Source organism: Podarcis cretensis (assembly GCF_951804945.1).
Source record: "Podarcis cretensis genome assembly, chromosome: 11".
Lineage (NCBI taxonomy): Eukaryota > Metazoa > Chordata > Lepidosauria > Squamata > Lacertidae > Podarcis > Podarcis cretensis.
Window position 1 is genome coordinate 49199442 of NC_137180.1, and position 19185 is coordinate 49218626.

Consider the following 19185-nt stretch of genomic DNA (forward strand, 5'->3'; position numbering starts at 1 on the left):
CTCTTGTTGGGCTGTGTATGTGATAAAAGGGAGCCATACAGGGTGAAGGCGTCTTCTTCCATTTGTCCCCGTGTCAGTTTCAGTTTATTGGTTAGTTCTTCTAATAAGGCTATTTCCCATACTATTTGGTACTGTTGGTCTATGCTTACTCCTGACAGGTCTCTCCAGTATCTGGCTATGGTGTTTCTGGCTGCTTTTAGGTGGGTTATGAGTTCTTTGTGATGTGAGTGGGCATTGTTGACTTGGAAGATCTTGTAATCTCCCTTCTTATTTATAAAAAATAATAAAAAAAAAATCCTTCCAGTAGCACCTTAAAGACCAACTAAGTTAGTTCTTGGTATGAGCTTTCGTGTGCATGCACACTTCTTCAGATACACTGAAGCAGAAGTCACCAGACCCTTCTATATAGTGAGAAGGTGGGGAGGGGTATTACTCAGAAGGGTGGTGGGATTGGGTGATTGGCAGATAGTTGTGATGAGCCTGTTGACGACTCTTAATGACTGCAATAGGTCTTACAGGAAAAAACAAGGGGTGAGAAGGTGAAAAATGGCTTTGTCATGTATAATGAGATAAGAATCCAATGTCTTTGTTCAGACCAGGTCTCTCCATGGTTTTAAGTTTGGTAATAAGTTGCAATTCAGCAGCTTATACATATACATACTATATTCATTGCTATAGCAACTGCTAGATATATGTGTTTTATTGAAAGCAAAAACCACGCCCTTAGATTTTATTGTTTTAGACTTGCTTGGGTTTTCTTTTTTAAAACAAAATAACCCCTCGATATTCTTGTAATACACTTTCAAAATTCAACTAGTTTGTTAGTTTTGAAAGCATATGCCACAAGGATGATGGCGAAAGAAGAATAAGCACATCAGTTTGGAAATGGATACGTGCTTCAGTGTAACTTGTACCTAATAACTGTTTTGTGCCTTGATTTGTGATGGCCCAGTGCAAAGTCAAAACAGGCAGGCAGTTCTGCCATTCACGCCTTGCATGCCGTCATTAAAAGCAGGAAAGAACAGGCCTGAGGCATATGTTCTCTGTGGTTTGCTAACAGAGAATGCCTCTAGTTCAGCTATAGTGGTTGCTATCACTTAAGCACATCCCGTTTTAAATACAGATTAAGGCTAAAGTCCTAATTCCGATTAGGAAGTCACTCCCATTGACCCTGGCTGAACTTGCTTGAAAATAATCATGCATACAGTTGGGGTACAGATCTTAGTTTAAACCCTATTTAGAAGTGTCCACTTCTGGGAGTTAGTGGCAAAAATAATCAAAATAAATTTGACAAGCTGATTTCTCTTTCCACAAGACCCCTAACTTGAAACTCTAGTCTTACTCAACAGAAAGAGGTTTTCACAGTTACTTTGCATTTTATATGGGTGTTACTGTTGGTTTTAGGGTGTCCACTCTCTTTTAATAGAGATTTCACTGGGCTTGAATACAGCTCCATCCAGCCTGGAAGGTTGTCAGATGGAGCTTGCCTTGAAATCTTGCTAAAGTCTTCAATATTTCCAAGATGAAAATTAGCCTCAGTCGCCATCTTCGTGCCATTCACACATTCAGGCCATTTCACATTTTTATTGGCTGGAAATGACATCACACACATCATTGCCCAATACAGTGGTACCTCTGGTTACATACTTAATTCGCTCCGGAGGTCCGTTCTTAACCTGAAACTGTTCTTAACCTGAAGTACCACTTTAGCTAATGGGGCTTCCTGCTGCTGCTGCCGGAGCACGATTTCTGTTCTCATCCTGAAGCAAAGTTCTTAACCTGAGGTACTATTTCTGGGTTAGCGGAGTCTGTAACCTGAAGCGTATGTAACCTGAAGCGTATGTAACCCGAGGTACCACTGCACATGCAGCACGGCAAAGTAGCCAGGATGCTTTCCAGTGTGCTGAGCATACAGACAGTTGCGTGTGTTGCAAGACGGCAGAATTTTATCTGACACACATTAAATTACCTTGAATGTAAGGACTCTTGCTTGTCCAGCATCCGGTTCTCATCATGGGCATAGGTAAACACTGTGCACTTGTGTGTCTGTGCATGAGAGAGGGCAACTAAGGCTCACTCAAAAGAGGCATATGACTAATGGTTGCAAGAGCCTTGCAAAACTGTTGCCATGAATGGGAAGCAGGGCAGTACTAAAGAGATGCTGTTAAAGGGGCCTTTATAAACCTGGAGCAATTCATGAGGCTTGCCATTTGAACCCAAATGGGCCTCTGCCATAAAGATCTCAGAGAAATGGTGGATCTCTGAATCCACCTCTTTCCACCTCTCAGGAATGTACAAGACTCCTACGATGGGAGAATGACTAGAAGCCTACGTGTGATAGCACTTATGCCCACTGTGGACCTCAAAGTTGTTGCTAACTTCCATCAGCCACCTGATGTTGCATCACTCAGCAGCTCCAAGAGCAACTCCACATTGTCCTGGCTTCTCCCACAAGCAAGACCTGAGCGCAAGGGCATTCTCCACACTTGGGATTCCCAGGAACTGGATTCAGAAGCATATTGGAGGTGGAACACCTCAGAAACAAGGAAAGGGAGGAAGAAGCTCAGTGAAGCGTCAGAAGCAAGCACATGTTTGTTTTGCTGATAGTCACCAAAAATTAGGCTAGTGGGGGGAAATAGGCAAGGAAAGAATCCCACAACTGTGATCGCTGCCATGAGAAGATATACCAGTAGTTCTGTGTCAGTCTAGTCTCTGATGGCGGAAACACAAGACCTAATTGGGTCAGTTTGAGTACAGGCTTCCTTCATCAACAAATTAGATGCTATGCTTCTTATGTGGTTTGCTATTCTACATTTCCTTCACAAATAGTTGGTGCAGTCTGTGTGTACAAGAGAGAGAGCTGAATTGGTACTGTATTGTTGCAGAAAAGGGCTTTAACCCGTTGCCCCTCCATGGTCCTGATCCATGTGTTTCCATTAGCACCATTTGGCAGAATATTGTAATAGGTGCTAGAATTTAATTCAGGTTTGGGGTGTCAAAGCTAATTTCCGTGGAGGTGAAAGCCAGACTCGTATGTGTATTTAAGACAGACCCAGTCCCAGTGTGTTTTTAAGCCGTGTGCTAGACTTTGCTAATCCCTTAATTAAGCTAAATGTCAAAAGCCAGAACCGTTAGCATGACAAAGGACGGAAGGGCAAATCTCCCATTTGCAAACAAGTGGATTTCCTCCCTCTTTCATTTGAGTTTAGTTCATAATAACAATGCCACTATTTTAGAATCATAGAGTTGGAAGAGACCACAAGGGCCATCAAGTCCAACCCCCTGCCAAGCAGGAAACACCATCAGAGCACTCCTGACATATGGTTGTCAAGCCTCTGCTTAAAGACCTCCAAAGAAGGAGACTCCACCACACTCCTTGGCAGCAAATTCCACTGTCAAACAGCTCTTACTGTCAGGAAGTTCTTCCTAATGTTTAAGTGGAATCTTCTTTCTTCTCCAAGATGAAGAGGAACCATTGATGAACACCCTTTGGGTTCGGTCAGTCAGCCAGTTACAAATCCACTGAGTGGTAGCATGGTCAAGACCACATTTTACCAGCTTCTTTACAAGAATATCATGGTGCACCTTATCAGATGCCTTGCTGAAATCAAGGTAGGCTACATCCACTGCGTTCCCTTCATCTACCAGGCTTGTAATTCTGTCAAAAAACGAGACCAGGTTAGTCTGACATGACTTATTTTTCAGAAATCCATGCTGACTATTGGTGGTCACAGCATTCCCTTCTAGGTGCTCACAGACTGTTTGCTTAATGATCTGCTCCAGAATCTTCCCTGGTATTGATGTCAGACTGACTGGGCGGTAATTATTTGGGTCCTCTCTTTTCCCCTTTTTGGAAATAGGGACAACATTTGCCCTCCTCCAGTCTGCCAGGACTTCGCCTGTTCTCCAGGAATTCTCAAAGATGACTGCCAGTGGTTCTGAGATCACATCTGCCAGTTCTTTTAATACTCTTGGATGCAGTTCATCTGGCCCTGGAGATACATCTAAACTAGCCAAGTATTCTTATACTATCTCCTTAGTTATTCTGGGCTGCGTTTCCTCTGCTGAATCATTTGCTCCAAATTCTTCAGGTCGGGCATTGTTTTCTTTATCGGAGAAGACTGAGGTAAAGAAGGCATTGAGGAGTTCAGCCCTTTCTGTGTCCCCTGTTTGCATTTCACCATCTTCTCCTCTGAGTGACCCCACTGTTTCTTTGTTCTTCCTTTTGCTACAAACATACCCATAAAAGCCTTTTTTGTTGCTTTTAACCTCTCTAGCAAGCCTGAGTTCATTCTGTGCTTTAGCTTTTCTGACTTTGTGTCTACACGTGCTGGCTATTTGTTTGAATTCCTCTTTGGTGGTTTCCCCCCTTTTCCATTTTTTTTTGTACACATCCTTTTTAAATCTTAACTCAGTTAAAAGTTCTTTAGATAGCCACCCTGGCTTCTTTAGGCACCTTCCATGTTTCCGTCTCATTGGTATTGTCTGAAGTTGTGCTTTTACTATCTCCCTCTTAACAAACTCCCAGCCATCATGAACTCCCTTTCCTTTTAGTATTACTGTCCATGGGATCTCACCCAGCACTTCCCTAAGTTTTATGAAGTCGGCTTTCTTAAAGTCAAGAAATTGAGTCCTAGTATGCTTGGCTGCTCCTTTCCGCTGTATAGTAAACTTCAGAAGAGCATGATCACTCGCGCCTAATGATCCTTCCACTTCTACCCCACTAACCAGGTCATCAACCTTGGTTAGGCCAGATCTAAAATGGCTGTTCCTCTTGATGCTTCTCCCACTTTCTGGACAACGAAGTTGTCTGCAAGGCCAGTGAGGAATCTGTTTGACCTTATGCTCTTGGCTGAGTTTGACATCCAGCAAATATCTGGGTAATTGAAGTCCCCCATTACTACTATCTCCCTTCCTTTTGCATGCTTGGCCATCTGTTCCAGGAAGGCATCATCTATGTCCTCCGTTTGGCTTGGGGATCTATAGTAAACTCCCACAATGAGGTCACTGTTATTCTTCTCTCCCTTAATTTTGACCCAAATGCTCTCTCTTTGGCTTTGAGGTTCTAAATCTTGGATCTCTTCACAGGTATACACATCCCTGACATATAACGCAACTCCTCCTCCTTTCTTGTCTGGCCTGTTTCTCTGAAATAGATTGTATCCCTTTTAGGTAGGTTAGAATTGAGAACGGCAGTTAAGAGTTAAGCAACAGAGTTACTGGAGCAGGCTGGAAAAACAGTCAAAAAGCAGGATGCTTATGTCTGTTTTGAAACCAATGCGGTGGCTATGGGAGAAGCCAGAACCTCTTGTGGGGGGGGGGTGTTAATGCTGTGAACCCCTCAGTTGCGGGCTTAGGTTGTATATATGCGTAAATAAACAATATATCATAAAGACACCACGGTCTCTACTGTGCCTCATTTCCAAAAGGAAACACAGACCCTCGCAAGGACATCTGCAGCTCCTGGAATCTCGCACAGCTCATAAATTGCAGTGGCATATAAAAATATTTTGGGGAAACTGTGGAAAGAGGCTTGGCCCAGTCCTTATATGCAAAATATTGGGCTGCACATTTAGTACGGGTTAAGAACTTAATTTGTTCTGGAGGTCCGTTCTTAACCTGAAACTGCTCTTAACCTGAAGCACCACTTTAGCTCATGGGGCCTCCTGCTGCTGCCGTGTGATTTCTGTTCTCATCCTGAAGCAAAGTTCTTAATATTTCTGGGTTAGGAGAGTCTGTAACCTGAAGCATCTGTAACCCGAGGTACCACAGTAGTTACTTTAGTTTAGATATGTTTTAAATCCAACTCCCATCAGTCCCAGCCAGCATGACTAATGGAGCGTCTTGTGTGCAAATTGAAATGTTGACACAGATTAGATTAGAGGAAGGGGCACCAGGGAGTGGGTGTGCAGTTCCACCCATCCTTGCGTGGGTTCAACTAACCTGGGTGAGAGCCAGATGGCTGCCAGGAACAATATAGCCATGCAACTAACAGGCAGCCATTTGTTTCTACATTCTTTTATGGTTCTGCCAGTGAATGGTTTCATTGTCTCATTGTGGGTTTTGCAATATATTTTTATTGGAGCAATAGCAATAATTGGTGGCAGTGGTTTGGTGATTGAGTAGGAGATATTGGAGTGACTTGAGGTGGAATAGAATGGGGTGAGTGATATTGAAGGAGTCGTAGATTGGCTGGATGGAGAGGAGTGGTGGGAGGAACCAGCTGGGCCAGGGCAAGAAGGCTCTGAGGTAGGGATTGGTGGTGGGGCAATGATGAGTGAGAAGAGGGAGGAGGAGGAGGCGTCAGAAGCTGAAGAGGCAACAGGGTTTAGTGACCAGGAAGAGAGCAGTCCAGACTCAAAGGCGGGAGAGGAGAGGGACCAGGCGACAGATATGAGGCAGGTTGCTGAAGAATCTAGGGAATCTTCCTCATCTGCTGCGACCAGCTCCCCTCTCTACTGGTCTCCCAGAATATACAGAGAAATGAAGAGAAATGATGAGAGACAAGATGATGGAGCCTTAGGCTGCTGGGGAAGGAACCAAGGAAGGCTCCTTGGAGAGAGGTGGGAAGGTGGGGACCTTCGTCCTTGCAGCTGCCTCATTGGGGCAAGACATACTGGGAAGAGTTGCTGTGACCACTAGGCCTGTTTTCATTTCTCTGAATAAAGCGTTAACTTCACTAGCTCCAGTGTTTTTCTTTATTGCTGACCTACTCCTGACAAGTAGATACTGTATGATTTGTGTAAATAAGACAGAATGTGGGTGCAATGTACATGTGTTTTGGGGTGAATCTTGTATATTGTGAATCAGGATGTCCCTTGGCAAGAGGGAAGCTGGAGAAGGAAGGAATCCTTGACTTTTAAGATGTTTTCAAAATATACTGCTATATTTTTGTTTTTTGGGGGATTTTATTGTTTTATATTGCATTGCAAATTTTAGTTTTCAGTTTCATTATTTTGTAAACTGCTGAGAGTTATTAAGTATGAAGCAGTAGATAAATATACTAAACCAACCAAGAAGCAAACAATGGTCAGGGGAGTTGCCCAGAAACATCTGTAGAGCTACAGGTTCCCCTTACCTCTTTTAAATAGAAGTTTATTGTATAAGTTCCTATAAAATTGTTTTGCACATACTTTTGGGTTTTTTTAATCAGTTGTGACTTCAGTCCAATTTTTCGCTCTTGCCATTTCCAGCAGAAGAGAGCTGAGCACATTTTTTTAATTCTCTCACACATCCAAAACAATAGTACTTACATGCATTTAACTTTGGCTGGGACCCACCATTTCCATGAAGCTTGTTACTTAGCCTGGATGGAACCAGCAATGAAACCTGGATGAATAAACCGTGTCTTGGCCAGAGTTCCCTTTGTGGGAAGTGCCAGGCTGATAAAGATCAAGGCTGCCGAGACAACCTCAGGAATTGGAGGTGTGCCTTGGGTAAACTTGAGCATCCAGTTTGAACAGCCACAGTCATGAGTTGGCTGACCCATCAAGATCTTTCAGGCCACAGCATTTTTGAAAGGATACTTTTCACTTAACCCGTACACCTTTCTGACGCTACAGGAGATGCTATCAGCTGCTCCAGATTCCAGGACTGCTGTGTCAAAAGCGAGCACAAAAGGTTCTCCACTCTGCCCAATCTGATAAACACCAGATCTTGCAATGATGCATGTCTGTGATCATATTAAAGTTTGGTTTTCATTTTTGGGGCATCAGTCCCTGGGCTTACTCTGAGGTGAGGTGATGTCAGCCTGTCCACCTGGCAACTGGGAATATGGAGACTAAAGACCCCTAACCCTAAAGAGGGTTGTGAATGGGGGTGTCAGTTGCAGCAATGGGGTGTGCCAGACAAGGGCTGCTGGGGCTTTGGATGTTTCCCACACAGCCTTTCACAGCCCTTTGGAAGCCATAAAGGGAATTTTACAAGCATGCTGTAAAAAGTGCACGTCTCACCCAGGTGAGCAAAATGAGAAAGTGAGCACATGTCCTTACAAATGTACTAAGATAATAAAACAAGGAAATAAAGCAGGTGAGGAACAGATTACTACAGTCATAAAAACAACCACGGGTTTTTCTTTCAATAAATCATGTACCAGGGAGGCAGTTCAAGGACAGAAGTGTGAAATAAATACTGAAGGAAGGCAAAGAGGTGGTTGAGAGGTGTACAGCTGGATCCTAAATATGTGTACTTGGAACTCAGTGGAGCTTTCTTCTATGGGACTCTGTTGTCACTCATTCAAAGGCCTGAGTAAACAAATGTTCAATTCTCATTTAAATAAGTCAACTGTGGGGACAACTTGAATGATCCCTGGGAGAGAGTTTCACAAGTGTGTCTCTGTGTAGATAATATATAACATGTAACCTAAACACAGAGGGGGGGGGGGTTGGATCATAAAAATTATTTAAAATCTCACCCTTGGCTCCTAAGGGAAGGGAGGACAGGATAAAAATCATGTGAGTGAATGAATTAATGAAATGTTTATACTATTATAATGTACTGTATGTGGGGCAGCCCTTGAAGACTGTTTGAAGATGCAGCTAGTGCAGAATGAAGCCACCATGTCTTATTGTAACCATATAACACTGACAAAATTAAAAAATTCCTTCCAGTAGCACCTTAAAGACCAACTAAGTTAGTTCTAGGTATGAGCTTTCGTGTGCATGCACACTTCTTCAGATACTTCTTCAGATACTTCAGATTCGTATCTGAAGAAGTGTGCATGCACACGAAAGCTCATACCTAGAACTAACTTAGTTGGTCTTTAAGGTGCTACTGGAAGGAATTTTTTTATTTTGTCTTGACTATGGCAGACCAACACGGCTACCTATCTGTACATATAACACTGGTTTTATAAGAGTTTTGCTGGTTGCCTGTGTGCTAGCGAGCCCACTTCAAGGTGCTGCTGTTGGCATATAAAACCCGTAACAACTTCTGAACATAAAAAGAGCCTGGTGGATCAGGTCATCTCATCCCATACCATACCCTGTCCTTATGGTAGCCACCCAAATACCCATGGGAAGCCCACAAGCAGATTCTGAGCACAACAGCACACACCCCACTTGTGATTCCCAGAAATTTAGGTGCCTCCTGCCTCTGACTGAGGATGGAGAAGATACCCATTATGGCTAGTAACCACTGACTGGGACCCAAATACTTGAAGAAAAGCCTCTCCGTATATTAACTTGCTCAGGTCCTAAGTCAGGCAAGAGAGCTCTTTCTGGAGGTCCCCATCAGTAACCTTGAGTGGTGCCTTGACATAGGACCTTGTCTAGTATAAATCTGCCACTGAACTGGTTTGCGTATCTTGCAGACTGAGTAAACATGGCCCACAGTTGGGGGTTTGGGGGAGGACGTTTAAAGATGAAAAGCAACCTCTGATGCTGCTCTCAGGAGTGGAACAGCACTAGTTAACTTTCCTCTCCAGATTTTGTTAGCTCAAAATCAACCCACCTCCACGGCTAGTTTTCAGCCTATGAAGAAAAGATAGAAGTTCCCACATCTTACAGAATCTCCCTTAAAAAGAGAATCGGTTTTTTAAAAAAAATTAAAAAATCCAATATTATGTGGTCCATTAAAACATTTAAAGAAGCTCTGAAAGACAACATAATTGATTGTTTATACAATATCATCCCACACAGTCCTGTTTGTTTTCCCCATTCTGGCATTTTGCAAGGAGTTGTCATTTATGCCGAATCTTCTGCTAGAGAACTTTTGTGTGCTAATTAGAATAATTCAGATTCCTCTCACACTATCAAACGGAAAATAAAAGGGTGGTTGAACAACACTTCTTAGCAGCCACAGTCGGATGTAATTTGATTGCATTCCCACCTGCCCCCATCACTCTAGCCTAAACCTCCCATAATTATGCAAGCAAAATATCCATTTTTCACGGACATAACTTGTATTGTCAGGTTGCCTTTAATGTCTTTAGTTAATGGGTGCTGTAAAGCACGTTGTCATTCTGTCTACATTCTGTGAGTAAGATCCGTGATTAAGAGCTCCTCTACATACTGTATTTTTTGCTCTATAAGACTCACTTTTTCCCTCCCAAAAAGTAAGGGGAAATGTGTGTGCGTCTTATGGAGTGAGTATAGGCTGCGCAGCTATCCGAGAAGCCAGAACAACAAAAGGGATTGCTGCGCAGCAATCCCTCTTGCTGTTCTGGCTTCTGAAATTCAGAATATTATTTTTTCTTGTTTTCCTCCTCCAAAAACTAGGTGCGTCTTATGGTCTGGTGCGTCTTATAGACCGAAAAATACGGTAATCAGGACTGCCAGGTGGGGAACCACCTGCTTGAAATTTCCTCCCCATTGCAAAGACCTTGCCTGCAGAATACTAGTTCTCACCCACTGCTGTCCAATTCGTACATGTTTTCTAAGAGGGTCATTATTTTCTTTCTTACTTACCTATTTACATCGGGGAGCACTCAACCTATAACTTAAAAAGGGTAAAAGGACCCCTGACCATTAGGTCTAGTTGTGACCGACTCTGGGGTTGAGGTGCTCATCTCGCTTTATTGGCCAAGGGAGCCGCGTACAGCTTCCGGGTCATGTGGCCAGCATGACTAAGCCGCTTCTGGAGAACCAGAGCAGTGCACAGAAACGCCGTTTACCTTTCCGCCGGAGTGGTACCTATTTATCTACTTGCACTTTGACGTGCTTTCGAACTGCTAGGTGGGCAGGAGCAGGGACCGAGCAACGGGAGCTCACCCCGTCGTGGGGATTCAAACCGCCGACCTTCTGATTGGCAAGTCCTAGGCTCTGTGGTTTAACCCACAGCGCCACCCTCGTCCCTGCTAACCTATAACTTACCCACCAGAAATATTACAGCCCTGGACTCTCAGCAGAAACTAGTTACAAAAGAAGAGCCTTGCTGGATCAGCTCAATGACCTATCTAGTTTAGTATCGACTGCAAGAACACTCTTGCCTCTCCTGCAGTTTCCAGCAACTGATATTCAGAGGCATTGCTGCCTCTCACCATGAAGGTGGAACATAGTCATCATGGCTAGTAATCATAGGAGCCAACTTCTATGGACCGAGGACCCTTCAAACCCCCCCCCCAATAAAATATTTGTGGGGGGCCAACCCTCCTCCCAAGTTTATGGGCATTCCCATTCAAATGGTGTGTGCCTGTTGCATCTTGTGATTGATTATGCAGGCCAGGGCTTACCTGCCCCCCCCCCAATATTTCAATGACTACTAGTAGTCATTGATTTTTTCATTCCCCCCCCCCAACAACCAAAACCCCCAGGCGGCTGATACATTGGGTATACATAATCAATAATAACATATTCAAATCAACCATATGTACAATTCTGTATACCTTAACATTCCTCCCTCCACAAGGTTTATTTAACTTTTAACATTTTAATTGCCCCAAATTGTTCAAACCTGCCCAAATAATTCAATATCTTCTCAAACCAATCCTCCTCCTCCTCACTGACCTTAAACCCTTTCATTTTATGTATCTTCACAGTTAGATATTGTAAGATTATGATATTATTCATTTTTCCCCTCCATTGGTTCACCCTTAGCTCTTCTGCATTTTCCCAATTACTCACTATAACCTGTCTGGTGTGTGCCTGCTGCATCTTGTGAATAGTTATGCAGGGCAGGGCTTACCTCCCCACCCCCTGATATTTTATTCAAGTTGGCACTGCTACTAGTAGTCATTAATAACCTTTGCCTCCATGAATTTGCCTAGTCCTCTTTTAAAAGCCATCAGTCATCCCTGTGCTGCCACAGTTGGATCATGGAACATGTTCATTCGATTTAGTCGTTTTGATACACGCAAGGGATACAGCTCCGCAAACACTCAAGTTGGTTCTTCCACTCTTAGCTTTTGCCTCAAACTTCGTACTATTTTTCTTTTGCCTTCCAAGATAACATACATTCCAAAACAACTGTAGCTGCTCTTCTGTAGAGTGACTTGGTATCTGAGTAGATCAATACCTTTGGAGCACTGTCATTGCTGGGTAAAGGTAAAGGTAAAGGGACCCCTGACCATTAGGTCCAGTCGTGACTGGCTCTGGGGTTGCGGCACTCATCTCGCTTTATTGGCCGGCGTTTGTCCACAGACAGCTTCCGGGTCATGTGGCCAGCATGACCAAGCTGCTTCTGGCGGACCAGAGCAGTGCACGGAAACGCTGTTTACCTTCCTGCCAGAGTGGTACCTATTTATCTACTTGCACTTTGATGTGCTTTCGAACTGCTAGGTTGGCAGGAGCAGGGACCGAGCAAATGGGAGCTCACCCTGTCACAGGGATTCGAACCGCTGACCTTCTGATCGGCAAGTCCTAGGCTCTGTGGTTTAACCCACAGCGCCACCCACGTGCCTTCATTGCTGTGATGCAGCTCTAATTGGGCATTCAACATTATCTAGGTTCTAGATCATGTGGGGAACCTACAAATGTAGTGTATGCTCCCCTCTTCAGGTCTTCACCTTAACACATGGGAAGCCGGGTGTGAGATGTGATACGGGGAGGGCCATCAAATGCAGCCTCGCTTTCCCTTTCACACAACCACAGCCATAAACACCCAAACAGCATATATCTTGCTTATTATTGCTGGACTAGAACCAGTAGGTTAGAGAAGCAAATTTTGGCGAAACATGAGCCGAAACCACCTGACATTAAGGACACAGCAGGCTACCTGTGAACACTCCTATGCTGGGGGTATTTAAGCAGAGGACAGGCAGCGTCACCTGTCAGAAATGCTGTAGTTATAGCCATACATTGCAGGTCCTGTACTGAGCAAGGAAGAAGAAGAAGAGGAGGACACGGGTGGCGCTGTGGGTAAAAGCCTCAGTGCCTAGGGCTTGCCGATCGAAAGGTCGGCGGTTCGAATCCCCGCGGCGGGGTGCGCTCCCGCTGCTCGGTCCCAGCGCCTGCCAACCTAGCAGTTCGAAAGCACCCCCGGGTGCAAGTAGATAAATAGGGACCGCTTACTGATGGGAAGGTAAACGGCGTTTCCGTGTGCTGCGCTGGCTCACCAGATGCAGCTTTGTCACGCTGGCCACATGACCCGGAAGTGTCTGCGGACAGCGCTGGCCCCCGGCCTCTTGAGTGAGATGGGCGCACAACCCCAGAGTCTGTCAAGACTGGCCCGTACGGGCAGGGGTACCTTTACCTTTACCTTTTAGGGAGTCTCAAAGCGGCTAACATTCTCCTTTCCCTTCCTTCCCCACAACAAACACTCTGAGGTGAGTGGGGCTGAGAGACTTCAGAGAAGTGTGACTAGCCCAAGGTCACCCAGCAGCTGCATGTGGAGCAGTGGAGACGCGAACCCAGATTGTGAGACTACCGCTCTTAACCACTGCACCACACTGGCTCCCAGTGTGAGAGATTCGGCAGGAGGCTTGGCTGGGCCATCTTAAGCATATCCAGCGCTGTGGTGCAACGATTCCTCCACCCCCCCCCCTTTCCCAGAGTTGTGGACCTTTTTTGAGGGGGGAACCCCAAAGTTATTGACCTTTTTAAGGGAGCTGACACCACGCTCACACATTATCTCTAACAAGCCCTTAGAACAAATGGAAATGAAATGGCAGAAGAAAATGTAATGAAGTCCTCAGATCCAAAGCAAGACTCATTCAAGACTCAGCAGTTCTTTTAATTCATCCTCATGATTCAAATCACTACATATCAAAAAGTTAAAGCAATCACCAGTTTATGTCTTTATTAATTTATTTAAAGAACAATGGACAATGGAGTTCCTGGCCAATTTGTGTTTAAGTACAAAGCTGACGTTTTCAAATATTGTGGGGGTGGGTATAAGCAGTGACACCCTGAACCTAAAAAGGACCCAAAACTTGGGTCACAAAGGGCTGCAACCCTAACTGCACTTACCTGAGAGTAAGCCCTGCTGAATCTAATATGACCTTGTTTCTGAGTAGACAGTAGGACTGCAGCAAGAAACACAGTTGGGAATTAGGGCTTCCTGTTTTAAGTCTCAACCAGAGGAAAATATAATATTGGAGATTGGGGGGAGGGGGCTGATGAGAGACCAAAAACCACAGGTAGCAAGACAAGGCACACTTTCTGGGGAGCGAGGACTGCAGAGGGACCATAGTTGGGTTGTGTGTGTGTGTGTTTCAGAAAAACGTAGAATTGGAAGGGACCCTGCGGGTCATCTAGCCCAACCCCCTGCAATGCTTTTTAGCTTGCATTGGTCTCAAAAACCTTCAGTGCCTTTTTTTTTTTAACTTGGATAGGCAATTAACAGGCTTGTTTCACAAATAACGCAGGTGGCGCTGTGGGTTAAAGCCTCAGCGCCTAGGGCTTGCCGATCGAAAGGTCGGCGGTTCGAATCCCTGCGGCGGGGTGCGCTCCCGCTGCTCGGTCCCAGCGCCTGCCAACCTAGCAGTTCGAAAGCACCTCCGGGTGCAAGTAGATAAATAGGGACCGCTTACCAGCGGGAAGGTAAACGGCGTTTCCGTGTGCGGCTCTGGCTCGCCAGAGCAGCGATGTCACGCTGGCCACGTGACCCGGAAGTGTCTCCGGACAGCGCTGGCCCCTGGCCTCTTAAGTGAGATGGGCGCACAACCCCAGAGTCTGTCAAGACTGGCCCGTACGGGCAGGGGTACCTTTACCTTTACCTTTACCTTCACAAATAAGGGAGAAGGAGCATTGCTGGCTTGGTTTGCTTTGCCTTTGTTCTAGTTTTTAGCATGCGCTTAGCACCGTAGTTTCAGGCTGTGAGCCCCCTGATATCTATGGGTGGAGGGCAGTAGTAGTAGTACTAGTAGCAGTAGTAGTAGTACAGTGGTACCTCGGGTTAACTACTTAATTCGTTCTGGAAGTCCGTTCTTAACCTGAAACTGTTCTTAACCTGAAGCACCACTTTAGCTAATGGGGCCTCCTGCTGCCGCTGCGTGATTTTTGTTCTCATCCTGAAGCAAAGTTCTTAACCCAAGGTACTATTTCTGGGTTAGCAGAGCCTGTAACCTGAAGCAAATGTAACCTGAAGTGTCTGTAACCCGAGGTACCACTGTAGTAGTAGTAGTAGTAGTAGTAATTAATGGTGATGATATTTTTTGCAGGGCTTGGAGTGAGTGGGTGATGGCCAGCTGCTGGGATGAATGGGGTTGGTGCTAAATTATCTGGCGTGCTTTACAACCCCTAGGGACCTTGTTGGTGGGGTAGGGGGGCGGAGAAGGAGCCCACCCCTGAGGAAGAAGAAGAAGAGTGAAGGAAGGAGGCTTCCCTTCCCTGGGATAGAGTTGCCCGTAACATTAAACACAGGGCATGATTCCAGGGAGACAGAGAAACCAGGGCAGCAGCTACTGCTACTCACGGCTTAGGCTAGATGTAGCTGAACAGGACGGGCAAGGGCACCCTGTAAGCAGGGCTGCAAACCCAGCACGGAGGCTCCGCAGGCTGGCTAGAGGTGGAATAAGGGGGCAAGTTGAGGGGCGCCTCCCTCCTCCTCCTCCTCCTCCTTCTCCTCCTCCTCCTCCTCCTCCTCCTTCTTCTTCCCTCCTCCTCGCGCTCTGCTTCCCCCTCACCATTGCTTGCCTCCCTCTTCCCACAGGGTGGGCGGGTGAAAGAGAGCGCTGCACGCCTGCCAGCCATATGGTTGGCAAGGCGCAGCTGGCAGGTGCAGGGAAAGGGGAGGCCACCGGCAAAGCCGCACCTCTCCCCCACTCACTGGGGCGCCCCTGAGAGGCCAGCGCCCTGGCGCAACAAACCACTAAGCCCTATGGGAAAGACGCTTCTGAAGGTTGGGCTAGAGGACATCCAAGGTCCTAAAATTAAGTCACCGCCTTCCTAATCATTTGAGACAGGACTGTACTACTATAATACTCACTTTATGAAAGGGGAAGTGAGTCACAGAGATACTGAGTGGCTTGCCCAAAGGACAATTAAGGTTTGTGTGTCAGGATTATGAAAGCTTTGCACATATGGATCATTCCCATACTACCATTAAGGGGTTAAAAAAATCGCTAAAAGCAGAAACATGCAAATTAATGCCTATAAAATCCAGAATGATGCACAGAAAGGCCAGATTTTCCAGACAGGCATGGCAGAGATAGAAATAGAGATAGTTGTATTTAAGCCCATGGGAAGAGGAGGAGGAGGAAGAGTTTGTATTTGATATCCTGCTTTATCACTACCCGAAGGAGTCTCAAAGCGGCTAACATTCTCCTTTCCCTTCCTCCCCCACAACAAACACTCTGTGAGGTGAGTGGGGCTGAGAGACTTCAGTGAAGTGTGACTAGCCCAAGGTCACCCAGCAGCTGCATGTGGAGGAGCGGGGAAGCGAACCCAGTTCACCAGATTACGAGTCTACTGCTCTTAACCACTACACCACACTGGAAGCACACCTGTTTGGGATTTTGGCCCATATTTCTGGTTTGTGTTCCTCCAAAGTGCTCAGAGCAACTTATGTCTGATTTGAAGGAAGCAGAACAGACGGGACCGGACGCAAGGTGAGACGACTGCCTCAGGCGGCTGGATCCACAGGAGCGGCAGGTCCCAATGTAGATCGTTATTCCTGCCCCATTGTTCTTGATATAGATCTTCACTCACCCATTCTTCCCTGGCTGGAAGATCTGGGCGATCTGCTGTTTTGTGGTTCACCTCAGGTGCCAAAATGTCTTGGGCCAGCCCTGAGAACAGAAAGAAGACAGGCTCCGGTGATATAAAGAAATAAGATGTTCTTTTAGCTCAATTTCTTTTCAAGCTAAAGCTCCTTGGTCAGGAGTTATAAACAAAGATGATGGTAATTTATTTTTATCTTTTTTAAAATACTCTGTTCTACCAATCTTGGGTGGAATCTACAAACATGTTTAAAATGCTGTGAAAAATGCTTTTTTAAAAAATTGTTTTGAAAAATGCATTGAATCTGCTCCAGCTCACAGTTAACGTTTAGTGTCACAATTGTATACTGCACTTTACAACACATTCAAAGTGTTTTATTTGCAGCTGTATGACTGGGTCCTGGGTGCTTTTTCCTTCTTCCTCAGGCATCGGCAAACTCCAGCCCTCCAGATGTTTTGAGACTACAACTCCCATCATGCCTAGCTAACAGGATGATGGGAATTGTAGTCCTAAACATCTGGAGGGCCGGAGTTTGCCTATGCCTGCTCTTCCTGCTCACTCCTGGGAAGCCCCATCTAGACAACTGATGAGAACTGGTTTCTTGCAGCAAAACTGCATCATATTTCTTCCAATCTTTCTCTGGCAGTGGTGGAGCATGTCTTCGTGGTGCCCAGGGGGCGAGAGCATGTGTGCATGCCAGGAAGGCAGGGTGCACCAGCCCAGCCCTCGCCACCAGTGTGACCAGCCTCTCAGATGATCCCAGCCTCTCAGAGCGGCTCGGGGAGGGTGGCATGAGAAGCACGCAACAGCCATGCACCCTCTGATCTCAGCCTCGCCCTCACTTTGCGAAGATGGAATCAAAGGCTGCATGGCTATTGCATCCTCCTCATGCTGTCCTGTCATCAGGCGATGTGAGGAGAATGCAGCAGGGCAGGCATGTGCCATTCAAATCCATCTGATTTGAAGGATACATGTGTCAGGCATCAGAGGATCCAACCCCCCACGATAGGTTGCCAGGATAAGGAAGGTTGTCTTACCCAGGCATAGGCAAACTCGGCCTTCCAGATGTTTTGGGACTACAACTCCCATGATCCCTAGCTAAGAGGACCAGTGGTCAGGGATGATGGGAATTGTAGTTCCAAAAATATCTGGAGGGCCGAGTTTGCCTATGCCTGTTCTTACCAATGCTTTTTATTCAATATTCACAGAGAGAGGCTTGGGAATGTGGCCTCTCGGAATTATGGTATTGCTCCAAGTGAGTCTCCATTCCCTCCCTCTCTCCCATTATGCATCATCACAACAGTTGCTGAGATGTGCCTTCTGCCTCTGAGCTCTCTGCTCTCCTACTTTCAATGCCCTCTGGGGTCTGGGAGAGGGGGGTCTGGAACGCTTTCTAAAGACACTGTGTCCTCCTCCTCTCCCATTAACTTTCTCCCTCATCTGCCTCTGAGCTGTGATCTCCCTCAAACCCCTGTTGTCATTCTGAACAGGAAGGGTCAGGCTGGGTTGGCAGTCTCCACCATTCCTCCCCTGCCCAGTCCCTGACCTCGTGCTCCTGACCCCCTACCAGCCCCAAGCTGCTTTCTGTGGGATCGGACTTGCAAAGCAGTACAGTGGTACCTCGGGTTAAGAACTTAATTAAGGTCCGTTCTTTGTTTTTTTAAAAATATATATATTTAATTTTCCACAATCATAACAAATATCACATAATAGAACAACAAACAAGGGGGGGGAATACATCAAAGAAAGAAAAACAATACAAAAGACCCCATCCTACCCACCACAATACTAAAAAAATAAAGACAAACTTAGTCCTTTAAAAACCCAACCTTAATTACACGTTGACTTCCTCTATTCCCTCCCTTCTGAATTTCCTTGTGTCTGCATGTAACAGCTTTCCAATATCATTCTTAAACATATTTCCAACTGTTATCTATCATACTCACTTTTCTTACCATCTAAATCACATTTATATGATTACATCCTAATTTAGTCCTAGGCCTATTTGGTACTTTCAAGGGACTTCTAGTTATTTATATTATAATATTTATTCAAATAGTCCTTAAATTTCTTCCAGTCTTCTTGATATTCCTCTTCTTTCTGGTCACTGATTCTTCCAGTCAGGTCAGCTAGCTCCAAAAAATCCATCATCTTCATCTGCCAGGCTGAGGTCCGTTCTTAACCTGAAACTGTTCTTAACCTGAGGTACCACTTTAGCTAATGGGGCCTCCCACTGCCACCGCGCCGCTGCTGCGCAATTTCTGTTCTCATCCTGAAGCAAAGTTCTTAACCTGAGGTACTATTTCTGGGTTAGTGGAGTCTGTAACCTGAAGCGTTTGTAACCTGAGGTAGCACTGTATGGGGCTGGCAGGGCCAGCATGAGGAGCAAAACGCGCCCTCGATAAACATGTTATGAGGCAACAACCCCCCTTGCCCCACCCACTCAGAAATCCCATCATCCCTGAGCACTGGCCATGCTTGCTGTAGCTGATAGGAGCTGGAGTCTGAAGCATGTGGAAGTCTTCCTGTTGTCTACCCTGCTTCTAGAGACATCTGTTTTGCTGCAATTAGAAACAGCATGCTGGAGGTTGAGGTCTGCTCCAAACAAGGCAATTTGTATGTTATCAAATTATACATTAAGTGGCTC

The 19185-nt window shown here is 45.7% G+C and overlaps 1 protein-coding gene and 1 long non-coding RNA gene across 9 annotated transcripts in view; one reads left to right on the forward strand and one right to left on the reverse strand.

Moving 5' to 3' along the window:
- The window catches only part of PRLR (prolactin receptor), a 117405-nt gene that overhangs the window by 57054 nt on the left and 41166 nt on the right, over positions 1 to 19185 (forward strand). The window lies entirely within an intron of this gene.
- LOC307226457 lies at positions 9645 to 19109 on the reverse strand. Its single transcript, XR_013843442.1, has 3 exons — positions 19021 to 19109; positions 16527 to 16606; positions 9645 to 9748 (listed from the first exon to the last, which is right to left on the reverse strand). It is a non-coding gene; the product is annotated as an uncharacterized lncRNA (long non-coding RNA).